Raw genomic sequence first — 19306 nt, 5'->3', positions numbered from 1 at the left:
CATTTGTTGTATCCAAGTCAGCAACTGCTTCAGTTTGCAACTGGGTGTTTCACTAGTAGAAAAATCGGATTTTACTTCGGCAAGCGTTACTTCGGCAATAATAAATTACGAAGTAATACATTACCAATAACTTCAGTAATAACACAAGCGAAGTAAAATAATATATTTGACATCGGATGTTTAAAAACACGGGCTTCACTATATTTTTTATTATATTTTACTTCGGCATATCAATGTTGATGAAGTAAAAAATAAAGAAAATAAGTTCATACTGAAGTAAAAAGATGACTATATTCAGAGAACTTTTTAAATATGATTATATTCAGCTGAATTGGAATCATTCATTATTCAAGTGTCACCCTTTATAAGTCAATTGCCATGACCTTCTTCACAATCGCAATTATTCGAATCGAAGATATAAAAAGCCCTAAAAATCCCCAAAACAGTGAAGAATCCACTCTTGAATCGATTCATTCTACAACTTGTAGATGCTATTTTTCTTCTTGTTCTAAGCTCATCTGACCGAGGGGCGCGTGTTTGGGCAATCGCTAATTCCAATGGCTCAATCGGCGAGGGGTGGCGCTGTGAGGTTTTACTCGGTGGGGGATTTCTAGCTGGGGAATCAGATAGGTGCGGGTTCATTCTCGATGGTTTGGCACGCTCACCACCGGGTGCACGGAACAGAAGTCGCGATTAAAGAAATCGTCACCGCTAGATTGAATTCCAAACTTCAAGAGAGCCTCAAGTCTGAGATTTTCATCCTTAAGAGGATTAATCACCCTAATATCATTGACTTACACGACATGATCGAGGTACGTGCCAATCGTCATTTCCATTCCTTGAAACAATATTTTCGCAAGGAGCTGGATTAAATTTGGAGAGTTAGTTATTTCCTTTTTAATTTTCTTTCCAGTTTTCTGGATGTTGGGCGATTAAATTCGAGATGGATGTGTTTCTTGTTTTTGTACAAGTAATGTGGTCGGTTTTGGGCATCTTAGGATAATGAACTGCGCAGAGTAGTCTTGCCGTAACCGCTACGGGGACAAAAAAAGCCAAGTTACCGAAACAAAGCAGTTAATTATAGGATAATTTTTAGCTTTAATCGTGTCATTAGGTTGCTTACGTTTCTTCTTATGTTGTACTGCTTTGTTGTGTGAATACAATAGTTATCTTGATTTAGAGATTAAACAAGGAAAGAAACTATGTTATTTATAGATTTTAAGAGGTTCAAATTTTCTGCTGGAAGGTAAATAACAATTGATGTTGGCATTATGCCATCAACGGCAAGTTGAAATGGGCAAATATTGTTTCCCACGGGCAACGTTGCATATTTATGCTTTCATGTTATTGTTTATTTTGTTGTTATTGCGTGATTGTAGATAGGCAGTTGGAGGCTCCGGCACTACAAGAAAAATTCCAATGCCTTCTGCATTTTTTAGCCACTACTTTGTGGGGCATTTTTTGTACTTCATATTTCAAAATTAGAAAATTATGAAAACCAACCTGAATGAGCTAGATGTAAAAATAAAGTATATTTAGAATTTGGGGCGATGAGAAGTTCAAAATAAATAAAAAATTTAATAATCTGTTCTAAAATTATGAAACAGAAAGTCTCTTTACATGGGCAAAATGACTGGATTTGCAGAGAACTTTAACGTGGTCAGCAACTTTGCGACACTCCTTGTTATCATCTTGTACATCTCACAATTCCAAAATTGTCAAAAGTTAAGAGTCCTATGGCCATTTGAAGTTTTATCAATATATCACTTTTTTGTTCAGGCTTTTGTTGTTCTAAACTCTTTGGAATCATATTCACCTTGTAGGGCCCTTGGTCTCACACTAGCGAACAAACATGGGGTACCGTGGTGTTACACACCTTTTGTCCTACTTCAGTTTCATCTCTTACCGTAGTTGTACAAAATTCACTCTCTATAAATTGCGGCAAAGTCTATAATCCTCGAGCTTTATTCATTATGTTTTGGTTGATTGACATGTGTACAATTTTAATTATTTTATTACTTTTTTTTCTATGTTTCTTTAGAAATGATATACATGTGTGAAGTGTCAAGCTGGAAGCGCAGACTTACTAAAACTGTAATGATTCTGGTGTGGCCAAGTGGGGTATTAATGGATTTTTATGCTGGAAAGAATTTCAACAAATTGAATTTTTGTCATTATGGTAATTTATTCCTTCTGGGGTTTCTGCTTATGATTCTTCATCTTTTCTCCATGATTTATGTCATGATATGCTACTGACTTCAGGTTGGTACAATTTTAAATTTGTAATCGATAGTGATAGTTTTGAATTGAGTTTACTTGAAGATCTTGCACCTAACATATTCAAGTCGATTATTTCTCTTTAATGGAGTAAAAGTTAATCAGTTTTCAATTAATATTTTTTTTGATACCAAATTATTATTATTGTGAAATATTGTGATGATTGAGTTCAAGCAAGGTTGACTATTGTGTTGCTCAAATCACTACATCAATGACATAGAATTACAGCTTCTGTTTGAATAATATATCTTTTTGTCCATCGCATCATTTTTAATCTTACTTTATATTCAGGTATTGCTGTTTTTCATATGGGTATTCATTTGTTGCAAGGTCAGTGTTATACCTTAAAATGAATGTACACATGCTGATGCATGCATTCGTTGTCTCTAGTATGTCTTTGTATATGTCTTGGTTGCATGTATTTTGATTGGATGACTAAACCTCAAAAGTATTGCATGATATATACTTCATTTCTAGTTGGCTCCTATTGAGTTTTTTTATGAATGACATTGCAGATTGGATGGGATTCTGTCATGAGAATGAGTGCAGATCTGAGGGATTTATTTTTGTATGAGGCTTTTTTGTATTATAATGCACTTCTTCTTATGGTGAGTGAATACCGATATAAGTTGATCTGTTACACGGAGCAAAAATGTTAAAATTTATTTGTTCTATTGTCCCAGAATGTTTTTTCAACATATTGCTTTATTGCAGACTATGATGGTTTGGCTATAGGGAATAAATCTGTGGGTTTTTTCCCAGGCTAATGTTGGTTATGCTAAAATCTTTGACTTAGATCAAAGTCATCTCACTCATAAAGAAATATGGGATATAAATCTGTAGGTTTTTTCCCAGGCTAATGGATGTAGACTATATGGAAACAACAGGCGCTATCTCAGCTTGGAGAGTGGTGACATGTTATGAATTTTTATCCGGTGTTATTTCAAGATGCAAATGAAATAAGTCCGTACTTTCAAATGAAACCTACCTCTACCAGTACTGATATATTTTATATCTGTTAATTTTTATTTGAAATAGAAGAATCTAATATATTTTTTTTTCAAATTTCAGTTTGCAGGATGCATCAAGAACCAATATTACACCCAATCTCAATATGACGAGGTCAGAAGTGAATGTAGTGAATTTATTTACTCCTATGTAGGTGCTTAAATGGATGGTGTATGTTGTGATAAATATTTTGTTTGTCATTGTGGATTTTTGGATATACTTTTGGTTTTGTTGATACATTTTTGGGTTATTTGTGGGATAGAAATTATTGAAGTCTTTCGAACAACTTACTTCGTCACTAAATTAAATTGTGAAGTAACATAATATAAAATACTTCAACAAATAGGATAAATGCTGAAATTATAGATTATATTTACCTCAACAAATAGGATAAATTATGAAGTTGTTTGTGACTATTACCTCACCAAAATACATAACTACGAAGTCTTTCAGATGAATTACTTCGTCACTCAATGTAAATTATGAAGTAAAATATTATAAACTACTTCGCTAAATAATAATTAAGACGAAGTTATATATAATATATTACTTCATTACTTACAATAATCGATGAAGTAAAACACATTTCTTACTTCGGCACCGGTCCAATTCTAGACCTGTTTTCCTTCGAAAACCGGTCAAAGACTTCAGTATTTTCAATCATACAAATTCGGTTATTATGCGAAGTAAAAGGTACATCTATTACTTCACGTCCATATACTTCGGCACTTAACTACCTTATTACTTCATTGAATACGCGAAGTAAAAAGCGATTTTTCTACTAGTGTTTTCTTCAGTTTCAGTTGTTGCTGCATCAGTTGGTAATTGAATATCCTCAATAGGCTCCGCCAACTGATTATCAGGAACAACTTCATGTTCATCTGGTTGATCTAATACTTCTGGTTCAAGTGTTCGGAGGTTGTCTTGATTGATATGAGTTTCTTCTTCATCATCATCTTCCAAATTGATATCTGTAAATCTATCCACTAGCTCAACTGGATAAGTTGGCTTTTCAGTTTGTACAGTTTCATCAAAAACAGCATGTATTGACTCTTCAATATTTAGTGTGCTCTTGTTAAAAACTCTATAAGCTTTGCTGACTGATGAATATCCCAGAAATATTCCCTCTGCAGATTTAGCAGCAAAGGCTTTTAAATGATTTTTGCCATTGTCAAGAATAAAACATCTGCAGCCGAATATTTTGAAGTAAGAAACCATACTTTTTCGTCCATGCCAGATCTCATAAGGTGTTTTCAAATGATTTTTATTAATCATTTATCTGTTCTGAGTGTAACACGCAGTGTTTAATGCCTCTGCCCAAAACCTTTGATAAATACCAGAATCAGCAAGCATTGTTTTAGAAGCTTCTTTGAGGGTCAGGTTTCTCCTCTCAGCTACACCATTTTGCTAAGGAGTTCTAGCTGCTGAGAGCTCACGCTTAATTTAAGAATTTTCTAAAAAATTTGAAAGAATTTGATTGATGAATTCAGTTCCTCGATCGGATCTGATTCTATCAATTCCAACTGATTTCTCATTTAATAGTCTTTTGAAATCTTGATCAGTTGTGCAGCAGTTTGGTCTTTGGATTTGAGAAAAATAACCCAAGTAAATCTTGAAAAGCATCCACAACCACCAAGGTGTATTTCATTCCCCCTAAGCTCATGACTGGTATTGGACCAAATAGATCCATATGTAACAGCTCTAAGCATCGGGAAGAAGATTTACGGTCCTTGTTTTTAAAAGAAGATTTTACTTGTTTACCAAACTGACTGCTGAACAAATTTTATCTTTGGTAAAATCCATTTTGGGCAAACCAATGACAAAATCGTGATTACTCAGATATGCAATAGATTTAAAGTTCATGTGGTTTAATCTATTATGCCGCAACCATTTTTGTAGAAGATTTTGAAGCAATAAAACATACTGGTGCATAAGGTTGATCATTCCAACTGACTTTGTAAGTGTTTCCATACCGTTTGCCAGTTAGGATGACCTCATCAGTTGAGTCTTTGACTGAACAAGAATGTTTGTCAAACTGAACTGAGAATCCATTATCGCATAACTGACTTATGCTAATCAGATTATACTTGAGATTCTCAACTAATAAGACATCATTAATGATAAAGTTACCATGGATAAGCTTACCCTTACCCACAGTTTTACCTTTGGAATTATCTCCGAAACTGATGTTTGGTCCAGTGTACTTGATCAGTTGAGATAACAAGTTTGCATCTCCCTTCATGTGTCGTGAGCATCCACTATCCAAGTACAAGATTGATTCCTTGCTTATACCTGTTACCTGCAATCACACACAAGATATAATTTTGGTACCCTTATTTATTTGGGTCCTACATTTATTAGTCCTTTAGGAACTAAGACTTGGATCAGTCTAATTGACTGTCCAGTTGCTGTATTCCAGATGGTCTTTCTCGATTTGTGTGTGCTTGGTGTGTAGTGTGCAGATGAGAAAACATGTGATTTAGCTTTGTTTAACTGATTGTTCAGCCGATACTTTTCTGAACTGGCTTGTTGTCATAGTAATTGTAGTAGCCATTTGAATAATTCCTGCTGAATCTTTTTGACGATTGACTGGGTGAGTCAGTTAAAACTTTTGGGCTATAACCAATTGAAAGAGATCGATTTTAGGTGCCCGAATTCGCAACGGAAGCAATAAAATTTTCTAAAATCATATTTATGTAGCATAAAATTTCGAGCACCACATGTACTAGAGTCTAGCATATACAAAAACACAAGTATGACATTCATAGGGTGTAAAGAAATCATACTTATCAACCTCTTGAGGTTGATGATGGCTCCAACTAAGGTGTAAACACCTTAGCTCTTGTATTGCAAGAACTTCTACAAGCTTCCAAAGAGCACTCCTTGCTCTAAAATAAAGCCCACCACCAACTAGGTAGATCCCATCATATCTTGCACTAGAAAAATATGAGGAATTTTCAAGGAGAAGTGATTTCTTTCCATAACTCTTGAAGAAGAAAATTGAGAGAAATATTAGGGAAAAAAGCTTGCAAAGTTTCGGCCATCTCTCATGGAATGAAGGGGAGGGAGACTTGTCTTGATTGTGGGAAAAGCTAAAAACACTTTTTGGCATCCCAAGCCTTGATAATAGAAAAAGTTATCTCCCCAACCTTTCACATCCCATGCATGTAATATTATATGTTTTTTAACAATTAAAAACCCATGGACTTAATTTAATTATCTCAAACATATTTGAGACTAATTAAACATTACTTGAATTTACTCAAGTCACTAGTTGAATAATTATTTTACTATTGGGCTCTACAAGACCCAATATGATTTAATTAATTCAACACTTGAATTAATTTAATTATTTGAACTCTACTAGGCCCACTAGTGTTAAATTAATTCAACACTTGAATTAATTTAATTTAGTCCATAATAATGTTTATGAAAACCACAATTTTCAAATACATTATTTATTTAACCAACTTTTAATTTAGGAACACATTCATAAATTAAAAATTACATCTCTCTCATTGAAGTCATACTTCTATTCTTCCTTACGCTTATAAACTCCTTTATAAGCCGTTCAACACATTGAACTATTTTACTTCTCAACGGGATCTAGAAAGCTAGCACTTGTGTGTCCTTCAATGGTTCATTGATACAACTAGCCGGGGGTTCACATCTTCATGTCATTCAGACTAAACATGTCCTTATTCGAGCATACCCCAATTGCTCCATTCTTAATTATCAACTCCTTGATAATAAGAACGTCAGAACTCAAGTCTGATAATACCCAACCAATCATGTTAAACGCCTAGCAGCATCGCTTACATGATTCCCTAGACATCAAATGATAGTGCCTGCAAGAACCATTCAATTATGGTAAACGTACAGTACGGTCCCTTCAACTCATATATCCCGACCGATTCGACAACCATTGGTATATCGAGAGTTGTCAATGAATCGTTATTATGTGTCATGTCGTAGTTGCATCGATGGTGTAATCTATGAAACCCCTTTCATAATTACCACCAATCTCTGATCAGAGATTTCAACCTACATACACATGAGAACACATAGGATATTCATACCCGAAGGTAAGCGGTGAATCCCCGGCTACAATGCATCGACTCTTATATGTTTCGAAAGAACACCCAATCTTGCCACCTGATGACCCCATGAGAGTCGGTAAAAAAAATCAAAGTGTAATTCTAGCACATAGAGTCTCAATTTTATCCCGGGTCATAAGGACTAATGGTGTACAACCATAAACTAGGACTTTTCCACTCGATAAGTGAGAACCACTTGGAAAGTCCTTTATGAAGGGTTGTTCAGTGCACTCTACCAGGAGCACCTATCTGCATGCTCGGACATCACAATGTCCCCTACCAATGAAACATGGTACTCACACCGCAGATATTAGTCTCGAACTCGAGCGGCCTATATCCTTCTTAGCGGCGGCTGAATCGACTAGGAACTGTTTAGAATATACAGTATTCCAAATATGAGTTTCATGATACTCATCATATGAGCATCTCATATTCTTTCTACTATTTGTATATTCAAGGGCTTTATCTATGTAACTAGCATGGGTATACAGATAAAGATGTGCCGAAATAATAATTTCAAATATTATTAAAATAAAGATCGTTTATACATAGAGTTTCATTGTGAACACTAGGCCAACACTTGGCTCGACGGGCACCTACTCTAACAACCTCCCACTTGCAGTAGAGCCAACTACCCATATGCTTCAAACCCATTGATTCGCGATGCATCTCGAATAATGGTCCAGGTAAAGGCTTAGCTAGTGGATCAGCAACATTATCTGCGGAGCCGACTTTGTCGATCGACACTTCTCCTCTTTCCACAATCTCTCGGGGGATGTGGTACTTTCTCAATACATGTTTGGACTTCTGCTAAGACCTTGGCTCCTTTTGTGGGGACCCGGACGCTAATCATCTTTGGGATTTAATTATCAATTGAGATAAACAGGGTCTAAAAATTTTTCTTTAAAATGCGGAATGTAATGGAATCAATCTATTATACATCTCAGTATAAAAGTACAATAATGTACAACAATTATTCAAACTAGTCTAAGGTTCAACTACGAAATTTCAAGTATTAAACCAAGTCGACAATAAGTCCGGAATCACCACTCTAACTCATCTTCTTTCATCATCTTCTTGACCCCGATCATGTCCCACCTGTTGTCATGCACACGTACAAAACAAGACAACAGCCGGATACTTCGGTGAGAATAAATCCCAGTATAAAACATGTATACATGGATATACACAATATAAATCATAAAGCATATTATCATGCATAAAATTCATAACAATAGGTTTCATAGTCTAGGAAACCCAATAAAAATAAGCATGCAGTAACAATGGATTCCATAATCTCTGAAATCAAAATCAAATAAGCATGCAACTCAATTCAATTCATATCTTGACTCGACTCGACTCTAACTCTAGGGATCCCGGTGTGAATAAGACGTCACTTTCTGTCACCTACCCGCCCAATCGGGGTAACTGTACGTCTTATTCCTAGACTTCGGTCAAGTCTGTATCGAATGTCTACAATCGGAGTGAATCTGATCCGAAGCGTCGATACCACCGAACATTTAGTTTGGCAAGTCTGCCAATGACTCTCCTAGGTCAAATGCTTGAATATAAATCTATAAACAAGGCATCGTCATATCAAGATATCTGAATATAATTCTATAAACAAATCAATTATATCAAAAGGTAAACAACAACCCTAGTATGTGATTTTGTTGGGCAACTCAAATTGAATCTCATTTGAGTTGTGTCTTCCCCAAAACAAAACATGAATTATACCTTCTTGTCGTTCATGCAGTCGAAGTCTCGTATTCTCGATATCGAATCTGTCAAACCAAATCTGAAATGACATATATACAATGCACCATATCAACTTCTAACTCAAAAGGATACACATATGGAGCAATATTCAATCTCGGTACGTTTTCGCGGCATAACGACGTAGTTTCTCTGTACCGGTCAACTCAAACTTCAATAATCAGTAACCATAACTCATAATCATCACTAATATATTCCTTAACCTCAAAATCTGTAAAATCTCATTCATATATGTGCTGAAAAATAATAACAATATCATAAAATGTCCGTTCTTCAATCCGGTTGCGAATATACGTTGCTTATAATCTCAAGAACATCTAATAATAATCATATCTGATTTCTTCCAATATCTCAACTTCAAAACATGTTGAAATGCAGAAATTCTTACATCCTTTTGTAGATGGTTACAAGAGGAGTACGGAACCGAAGTCGGATCGAAATTCGGGTGGCTCGATCTTTCGCAATTCAAAATCTAAGTTATAATGAGAGTTGAGGAATTCTGAACCCTTGATCTCGTTCCTTGCAGCGGGAGAATGAAGAAAGGACGTACAAGTCATATATATATCTTTCATGTTGAGGGGCAAGTGTCATATTTTTCAAGCAACACGCATGACCGCGGGTGCAGTAGTTCATGAACCGTCGGTGCGCTCAGGCTTCAGCGGCTTATCCAACTTTGCATAAACGTCGACCGCGGGTGCGCTACATGTAAGACCGCGGGTGCGGTGACATCAACGCGGGTGCGGTGTCATTTCTGTAAATACTTTCCAACTCTCTGTCCATCAACCGCGGGTGCACTCTGTCTTGGACCGCGGGTGCGGTGACCCTACTGTAAAATGACCAATTTTCTGTCCATGCACCGCGGGTGCGGCATCAGAAGGGGCGCGGGTGCGGTCTAGACTTTATGCAACACTTCATAATCTCATTTAGTGCTTCTCATTACCTGTCATGCAGACTCATATCTTCCGAATATCACATCAATGAAGACTAATAAATCTCGAGCCTTACATTTCTCCCCCTCTAAGAAATGATTTCGTCCTCGAAATCACAAGTAATCAATACAGATATATCAGAAGAAATGTATACAGAGTTTGAATCAAAATTCATCTCAATGAATCCGTTCTCAAATCTTAATCTCATGACAAGTTATGTCTTTCAGATAGTCTCTTTGAGGCCCTCTCCACTTACTGTATTTCAATAATAGAATAGTCTTCATTCTGAACTATCTTTCATGTACCGATATGTGATTCTAAATTGGAATAATAATTCAAGAGTATAATATCATAATACCCTTCGAAATAACTCTGACCGAATCAATATCACAATACTGGCTATACAACATCCGTATATATCAATCAACAGCTCATACCAAATCAATATCATTAGCTGATATCAAATCTGTTTATCCCAGTCAAGGATATATTAAATCTTCGGCCCCAAATACCAATCGTCATCATCCGACGTTGGCGTATTAAGTCTGTCTGGTCTGAGCTATCTTTATTTTCTTCTGAATTAGCTACATTTTCTTTGTCACATCTCTGACTGTATCAAATCTTATCTCAGGTATCTCCGAGATATTATTCTTATACCAAAGAAATCTGTAGTACTCACTGTACACTATATCATCTGTAACTATCACATTACTCTTCTGATGGCTATTATCATACTATAATTCATAGGATGACAATATGTCATATCAATTGGTGCTAGTATCCAGCACTGCAGTTCTCTGGATATCTATCAATATCCTTATAGTACGCTCTGGCTATCTGTGAGTATGTGGATAATATATGAATGAGTTCATGGTGTATTCTGCCACAATTACAAACTCAATCAAAATCACAATCTGATATAGTCTTGTTCTACATTCTGATCAATCTGACCATTTCTTTGACATCAATCTGTGTCATTTGGTCATGTTTGTATGTCATCTTGTACAAACTAATAGATATAGATTGAACAATCTGTCAATCACAATCATATTATGTCACAATCTGGAAAGTATTGCAGTAATTTTATTACGAATTTCATCGAAATATACTCCCCATGTCTAGTCAAGAATATACAAATTTTGTAATAAATCTTCTGATCTGTAATTTTCTATCTTCATTTATTGGCGGTTCAGACATTTCAGTACAAATTCTGCCAACATTTCAGCATAAATTCTGCCATAACTGATTTAATCGGTCTATATCAAAACTATCTGTTCGAATTATCATATACTTTCTGTTACCGGAATGACTACTGAATCTCTTTATGTGCGCTTCTGGCTCTATCTGTCATTTCCAATTCGAACTATTCGGTATAAACAATAAGTTAATAATATAAATTAAAGAAAAATACCTACCTGATATTCGGTTCTGATTGTCGATATCAAATTCTGTTGTATAATTCTGAAACATTTGACATCACAAGATAGTCATTCTCATACCGTAAAATCACTTATCTGTCATTCTGATCGATGCTCTGTTCTGATTATTGAAATTAAGCTCTGAACATTCTGATTATATTTCTGATCTACTGAAATTCTCGAATTCAACTCTGATTCGGATTGAATAATCTATATCAAATACTGACTCAGAATAACAGTACTATCAAATCAGATTCATAATATCAATAATCTATACTGATCTAGTGAGTTTAGTAAACTCATAAAACGGCAATTTCTGGCAATATTGTCAATTCTGACTAATCAATCAAGTCTTCATGTCGTTCTGATCAACTGCTATATATTATCTGCAAATATAATATGTCCTCAAAAAATATAAGCTGTCTCAAATATTGTGTTAGAACAATAACAATACTCAAGCAGACACAAAACAACAATCGTATACGAAAATCTGTCAATTCAGACCAAAATAAATTTCTGACATTCTGCAATTTCTGATCTTTCTGATATCGGTATCGTTCTCAGTCACTGATCACAACCTCAACTGTGTCAAAATCAATCGGTATACTAACTTCAGATATCACATACTCTGAATATAATCTGTTTCAAGCAGGATTCATATCTGAATAATTTCTGTATGCAATAATCACAGTTCTCAGAGTATTCAATACAATCTTCGGATACTCGATTCAATCAATCAGATGCTACAAATATATCAAAACATCATAGATACAACGAGCATAAAATCATCAGAATATCTCTGAACATACTGAAATATGCCAAAGAGAAACATTAAATCAGATGTAACTCCTGGTCGGTACTCTTCTACTGATCTTTCACTTCATTCAGTGACATTCTGCACATTCAATATCATTCTGTACTGAATTCTAAAACACAACTAGTATCTGGTATCAATTCAATTCTGAAATCTATCTTTCTGATATAAAGCAAATCTGAAATCTTATCGGGCAATTATCAGCCAACTTGTACATCAATGGCAATCTGCCAATGCTAGGCTCGATTTCAGTACATCTACTGAATACATAAGGATACCATCTGCTCCTTTATATATCAATCGAGTCATAATCAATACAGATATCAAAGGAATTCTAAATCTAGAATCCTTACCGTGAAATCTTTACTCATCAGCCATATCTGGTCTGAATTTTATACTCTCCTGAAAGGAATTTATAATAGTTCTGTACTTGTTCAGCATATTAATGTCAATAATGCAATCAAATCAGAAAACACAAGTACCTCATAATTTAACTCGATCTCATTCTCATCTTACTGTAGTATACAATATATCACAGAAATCTCTGATATCAATCTTTCTTTTCCAACAAGTAAGGGAATCAATACTACAGTACAATCAGGCTCAACAGATACAGCATATCTCAACGCAACTCAGTCAAAGATGATCGTAGGGAATGCATTAGTATATATCAATACCTATGCAATATAATCATAAAAGAACAGTACCTATCACTATATCATCAAGTGTGTCCGGTGTCTGTTCCTCGGTCTTCTGCTCCCTAAAATCTTCTGGAACTCCTCTGAGGACAAACTCTAGCAAGGTGTCCCGGCTGTCTACAAATACGGCAACTACCAGTCACTCCCTGGCATTGCTCTGTGGAATGTCTCCCTCTGCAAGTCCTCCAATACACTCCAGTATAACTTGGGCTAGAACCACTGGAGCTAGTTGAACCGCTCAGTCCGCTTCCTAACTTCTTAAATGGCTTCTTTCGAGCTTTCCGCAAATCTTGCTTTCCACTCGTACTGCCGCGATCAAATCGGAGAGGGGATTACTGTACCTGGGGTTGCATCGCACACACCCTTTTTAGTTGTCTAATCAGACTCGCCTCCGCTCTCTTCGCTTTACTCAAGGCATCAACAAAATGGTAAGGTCGCTGCATATTCATCAATGCAACTATCTCCGAGTTCAATCCTCTGATGAGCTGATCCGCTACAGCTTCATCATTCCTAATTACATGAGGAGCAAAACGCAGTAGAGTAGAGAATTTAGCAACATATCCTTCAATATTCAGTTGACCTTGTCTCAAATTCTCAAATTCTGCTTTCTTGTCCTCCCGGTACGAAACCGAGAAAAATCTTCGATAAAATTCAGTTCTGAATATTTCCCACGAAATCACTGTACCTTTCTGTTCTAGCATTCTTTTACTTGTAATCCACCAACTTCTGGCAGTCTCTCGTAACTGGTGGAATATCAGTTTAATTCTCTGTTCATCTGAATAATCAAGTAAATCAAACAGTATTTCTATGTCATCAAACCAGTTCTCACAATCTTCAGATGTCTCGACACCACTCAGAATCGGCGGCTGAAATAACTGAAATTCTTCCAACTGTATTTCCATCTAAGTTTCTGATACATCTATCTGTTCAGTCGAAGTACAACCCCTTTCTGGAATTCTCGGTGGAGGTATATCTGCTTATCAAACCATTAGTAATCAAATACTACAAATCTGTTCCAATCTTTCTCTGATCATCTTACTGCTGATCATGAATCAGATCTGATTCATACTCAATGATACATATTACCAATTCAAATCAGATAATCAGGTAAACATGTATTTCAAAGCAGTAAAGCATATTGTCATGCTAGCACACACAATGTAAGTAAACATTAAAATAAATCTCATGCTAGCAAGTACATGCAAGGAAAGAAAACTCAATCTACCCCGCTCATTCTCTTCTATCTCAGTCTAAAGGATCTATCGCTCTGATACCACCTGTTGTGGGGACCCGGACGCTAATCAATTTCTTAATCATCTTTGGGATTTAATTATCAATTAAGATAAACAGGGTCTAAAAATTTTTCTTTAAAATGCGGAAGGTAATGGAATCAATCTATAATACATCTCAGTATAAAAGTACAATAATGTACAACAATTATTCAAACTAGTCTAAGGTTCAACTACTAAATTTCAAATATTAAACCAAGTCGACAATAAGTCCGGAATCACCACTGTAACTCATCTTCTCTCATCATCTTCTTGACCCCGACCCTGTCCCACCTGTTGTCATGCACACATACAAAACAAGACAACAGCCGGATACTCCGGTGAGAATAAATCCCAGTATAAAACATGTATACATGCATATACACAATATAAATCATAAAGCATATTATCATGCATAAAATTCATAACAATAGGTTTCATAGTCTAGGAAACCCAATCAAAATAAGCATGCAGTAACAATGGATTCCATTATCTCTGAAATTAAAATCAAATAAGCATGCAACTCAATTCAATTCATATCTTGACTCGACTCGACTCTAACTCTAGGGATCCCGGTGTGAATAAGACGTCACTTTCTGTCACCTACCCGCCCAATCGGGGTAACTGTACGTCTTATTCCTAGACTTCGGTCATGTCTGTATCGAATGTCTACAATCGGAGTGAATCTGATCCGAAGCGTCGATACCACCGAACATCTAGTTTGGCAAGTCTGCCAATGACTCTCATAGGTCAAATGCTTGAATATAAATCTATAAACAAGGCATCGTCATATCAAGATATTTGAATATAATTCTATAAACAAATCAATTATATCAAAAGGTAAACAACAACCCTAGTATGTGATTTTGTTGGGCAACTCAAATTGAATCTCATTTGAGTTGTGTCTTCCCAAAAACAAAACATGAATTATACCTTCTTGTCGTTCATAGCAGTCGAAGTCTCGTATTCTCGATATCGAATCTGTCAAACCAAATCTGAAATGACATATATACAATGCACCATATCAACTTCTAACTCAAAAGGATACACATATGGAGCAATATTCAATCTCGGTACGTTTTGGCGGCATAACGACGTAGTTTCTCGGTACCGGTCAACTCAAACTTCAATAATCAGTAACCATAACTCATAATCATCAATAATATATTCCTTAACCTCAAAATCTGTAAAATCTCATTCATATATGTGCTGAAAAATAATAACAATATCATAAAATGTCCGTTCTTCAATCCGGTTGCAAATATACGTTGCTTATAATCTCAAGAACATCTAATAATAATCATATCTGATTTCTTCCAATATCTTAACTTCAAAACATGTTGAAATGTAGAAATACTTACATCCTTTTGTAGATGGTAACAAGAGGAGTACGGAACCGAAGTCGGATCGAAATTCGGGTGGCTCGATCTTTCGCAATTCAAAATCTAAATTATAATGAGAGTTGAGGAATTCTGAACCCTTGCCCTCGTTCCTTGCAGCTGGAGAATGAAGAAAGGACGTACAAGTCATATATATATCTTGCATGTTGAGGGGCAAGTTTCATATTTTTCAAGCAACACGCATGACCGCGGGTGCGGTAGTTCATGAACCGCGGGTGCACTCAGGCTTCAGCGGTCCATCCAACTTTGCACAAACGTCGACCGCGGGTGCGCTACATATAAGACCGCGGGTGCGGTGACATCACCGCGGGTGCGGTTACGTTTGAACCGCGGGTGCGGTGTCATTTCTGTAAATACTTTCCAACTCTCTGTCCATCAACCGCGGGTGCACTCTGTCTTGGACCGCGGGTGCGTTGACCCCACTGTAAAATGACCAATTTTCTGTCCATGCACCGCGGGTGCGGCATCAGAAGGGGCGTGGGTGCGGTCTAGACTTTATGCAACACTTCATAATCTCATTTAGTGCTTCTCATTACCTGTCGTGCAGACTCATATCTTCCGAATATCACATCAATGAAGACTAATAAATCTCGAGCCTTACACCTTTGCTTGAGTTAAAGCTCTCGTGTTGTCACACAACACCGGGACAGGAGCAACTTCATTAGGAATGACATCCAACTCTTGGACGAAATTCCTTATCCAAACAGCCTCCTTTGCTACATCTGATGCATCAATGTATTCGGCTTCAGTGGTGGAATCCGTAGTACTGTCTTGCATGGAACCCTTCCAAGAGGCAGCATCACCATTGAGCATGAATACAAAACCAGAGGTTGACTTCAAGTCATCGGTATCGCTTTGGAAGCTAGAGTCGGTATAGCCTTCCAATTTTAGTTCTCCACCTCCATAGACCAAGAACAACTTATTGGTCATTCTCAAATACTTGAGGATGTCTTTCACAGCTTTCTAGTGTGGAAGACCAGGGTTCGATTGATCTCTACTCACTACACTTAGTGCAAAAACCACGTCATGACGTGTAGATATCATCCCATACATGATGCTACCAATCGCAGATGCATAAGGAATGCTTGTCATCGCCGCTATCTCTGCATCAGTCTTGGGAGACATAGACTTGGATAGGACACGCCATGACACATTGGTAGATGTCCACTCTTGGACTCATCCATCGAGAACCGCTTCACGATGGTATCAATGTATGTGAACTGGGTGAGACCAAGCAATCTTCTCGATCTATCTCTATAGATCTGTATTCCCAATACAAAAGATGCTTCACCCAAGTCCTGCATCGAGAACTTACACGCTAACCATATCTTAGTTGATTGCAACATTCCTACATCATTCCTAATTAGTAGAATGTCATCAACATACAACACCAGGAATGTCACAACACTCTCACTGACCTTCTTATACACACAGGGTTCCTCAGGATTCTTAGTAAAATCAAACTCTTTGATTGTACCATCGAATCTAAGGTTCCAACTCCTAGATGCCTGCTTTAGACCATAAATAGATCTCTGAAGTTTGCATACCATATGCTCACTTCCGACAGATGTAAATTCTTCAGATTGGGACATGTAAAACTCTTCCTTAATATCCCAATTAAGAAAGGTTGTCTTAACATCTATCTGCCATATCTTATAGTCATACCATGCAGCTATGGCTAGCAAAATCCTTATGGACTTGAACATTGCAACTTGAGAAAAGGTTTCCTTAAAGTCAATGTGAAAAGGCCTAAAACTCCTTTCTTGAAAATTTGCGGAAAATTAAAAATTTTCTTTTTAAAAGAACTTAAATGGCCTCATTCATAAAATCACTGTTGAATCAAGTTCAATATTTCAAAATAATAGCAGCGGAAGAAAATTAAAGTTTTGCCAACAACCACAATTTAAAATATCCAACGACTGATAAAATGTTTGCGGAATAAAATAACAACTGCTGCTCTGAGGTCCTCGGGTGCCACTACTGCCGACCCAAGCTGGCTCACTGGTCCCCACCCTCGGCCCTGGCCTCATCAGTACCTACAACAATCAAGTCTAGTGAGCCTAAAGACTCAGCATGCATATATCGCAGGTAACGAGTAAAAATCTGAATTTAAAATATGCATAAGTTAACATATCCTGTCCTGAGGCATACTGAAAATAATCTGTACTAAGCAATTATAATACGTGCATAACTGAACTGATAATCACGATAAAAATATTTGCTCCTCGGAGCCTGTACTGAAATATCTGGTAAAATTTTCTGTTGAGATTATGTTTTACGCCTGTGGCCACTGCACTAAGCTGAACTGATCGGTAACTGGCTACCGGGGAGGCTGAAACTGAACTGAGCTGGCCGGTCACTGGCGACCGGGTGGTACCATACTGAACTGATTGGTCACTGGCGACCGTATAAAATAACACTCCCACATAGTGAATGAACCACAAGCCATATCGCATAAATCTCAAAAATAATCATTTTCTATTTAATGCACGTAAAATAATTAACTGGCATAATGAAAATGTCCCGTAATTTTACCAACTGGATTGGATTGGATCGTTCTCAGGCTCGCTGCAACCTAACTGTGCCATGAAAAATATGCAATAGCTTAAACATGACCAACTACGCAATTTAGTTCAAAAGATGCGACTATGACGCCTAATGACTTCGCATTTAATCATGACTCCGAGCCAACTTGAACCGACACTGAACCGACGTATAGTCATGATTAAAATACGCTGAAAAATCATAAAATAATGTTCCTAAAATGATAGGGTCGAAATCTAGGTGGAATGGAGGCCAAAACACGAAACGCTCTTTCGAGAGTCAATTTGGCACATTGCACCGTAAATTCTCGTACGACCTCAAAAATGATCCAAATGACAAACGGTCAAAAACATGACCTTTCTAACTCAATGAGGCACTGTCCAGTCCAAGGCCATGGGCTAAAAGCCAACCAAGAACTTGAACGAGCCTCTGAACCGACACAGCAACTTGCTGTAATTTCCAGCAGCTGCGCAACTACAAGACTTGAGTTGGTTTCGAGACTATCGGCCATTAGGGGAGTGAACCACCGACCAGAGACTCTTACCAACATCCCAAAGAATGATTTGAACCATGGCTAAGGGCCCTAGGCCAGCCACAATCCGCATCACACCATAACTCAACCGAAGGGTCCAACCGAGAGCAACGTGCATGCGTGTGTAGTGTTTATGCTATGATCGATGTCTCGTGTCATTCCAATGGCCATTTGATTGACCATGGCACGATCTAGACATCTAGGAGCATGATATGAACCGTGGCTAAGGGCCATAGGCCAACAAAGATCCACACCAAGCAAACACAAACCGAAACCATATGCTGAACAAAGGAAGAAGCCGAATGGGGAAAGGGGCTGTTTTGACGTTTTTATTAAATACCGATGAACCATGGACCAAGCCACCAAAAGGGCAACTTATTCACGTCTTAGACATTCTAGGGAAGTGATCCAACCATGGCTATAGGCCCTTGGGGCAGCCAAGATCAGATCCTTCCTCCATGACAAGAAACTGAATTTTTCGAACAACATTTCTGCACCTATGGGGACTTGCTGTCATTCTGAATTTCCAGCAAGCATGGGGCTGG

General features: G+C 37.1%; 1 long non-coding RNA gene across 1 annotated transcript; it reads left to right on the top strand.

The window, feature by feature from the left end:
- The first annotated feature begins 2433 nt into the window (after positions 1 to 2433).
- LOC142537899 (uncharacterized) lies at positions 2434 to 3561 on the top strand. The gene is made up of 3 exons (XR_012818577.1): positions 2434 to 2607; positions 2793 to 2885; positions 3349 to 3561. It is a non-coding gene; the product is annotated as an uncharacterized LOC142537899 (long non-coding RNA).
- Positions 3562 to 19306: the final 15745 nt, after the last annotated feature.

This window comes from Primulina tabacum, chromosome 2, assembly GCF_025594145.1.
Source record: "Primulina tabacum isolate GXHZ01 chromosome 2, ASM2559414v2, whole genome shotgun sequence".
In the NCBI taxonomy this organism is placed as follows: domain Eukaryota; kingdom Viridiplantae; phylum Streptophyta; class Magnoliopsida; order Lamiales; family Gesneriaceae; genus Primulina; species Primulina tabacum.
Note: the sequence above shows the minus strand (reverse complement) of the source record. Positions and strands in the feature narration are given on the sequence as shown.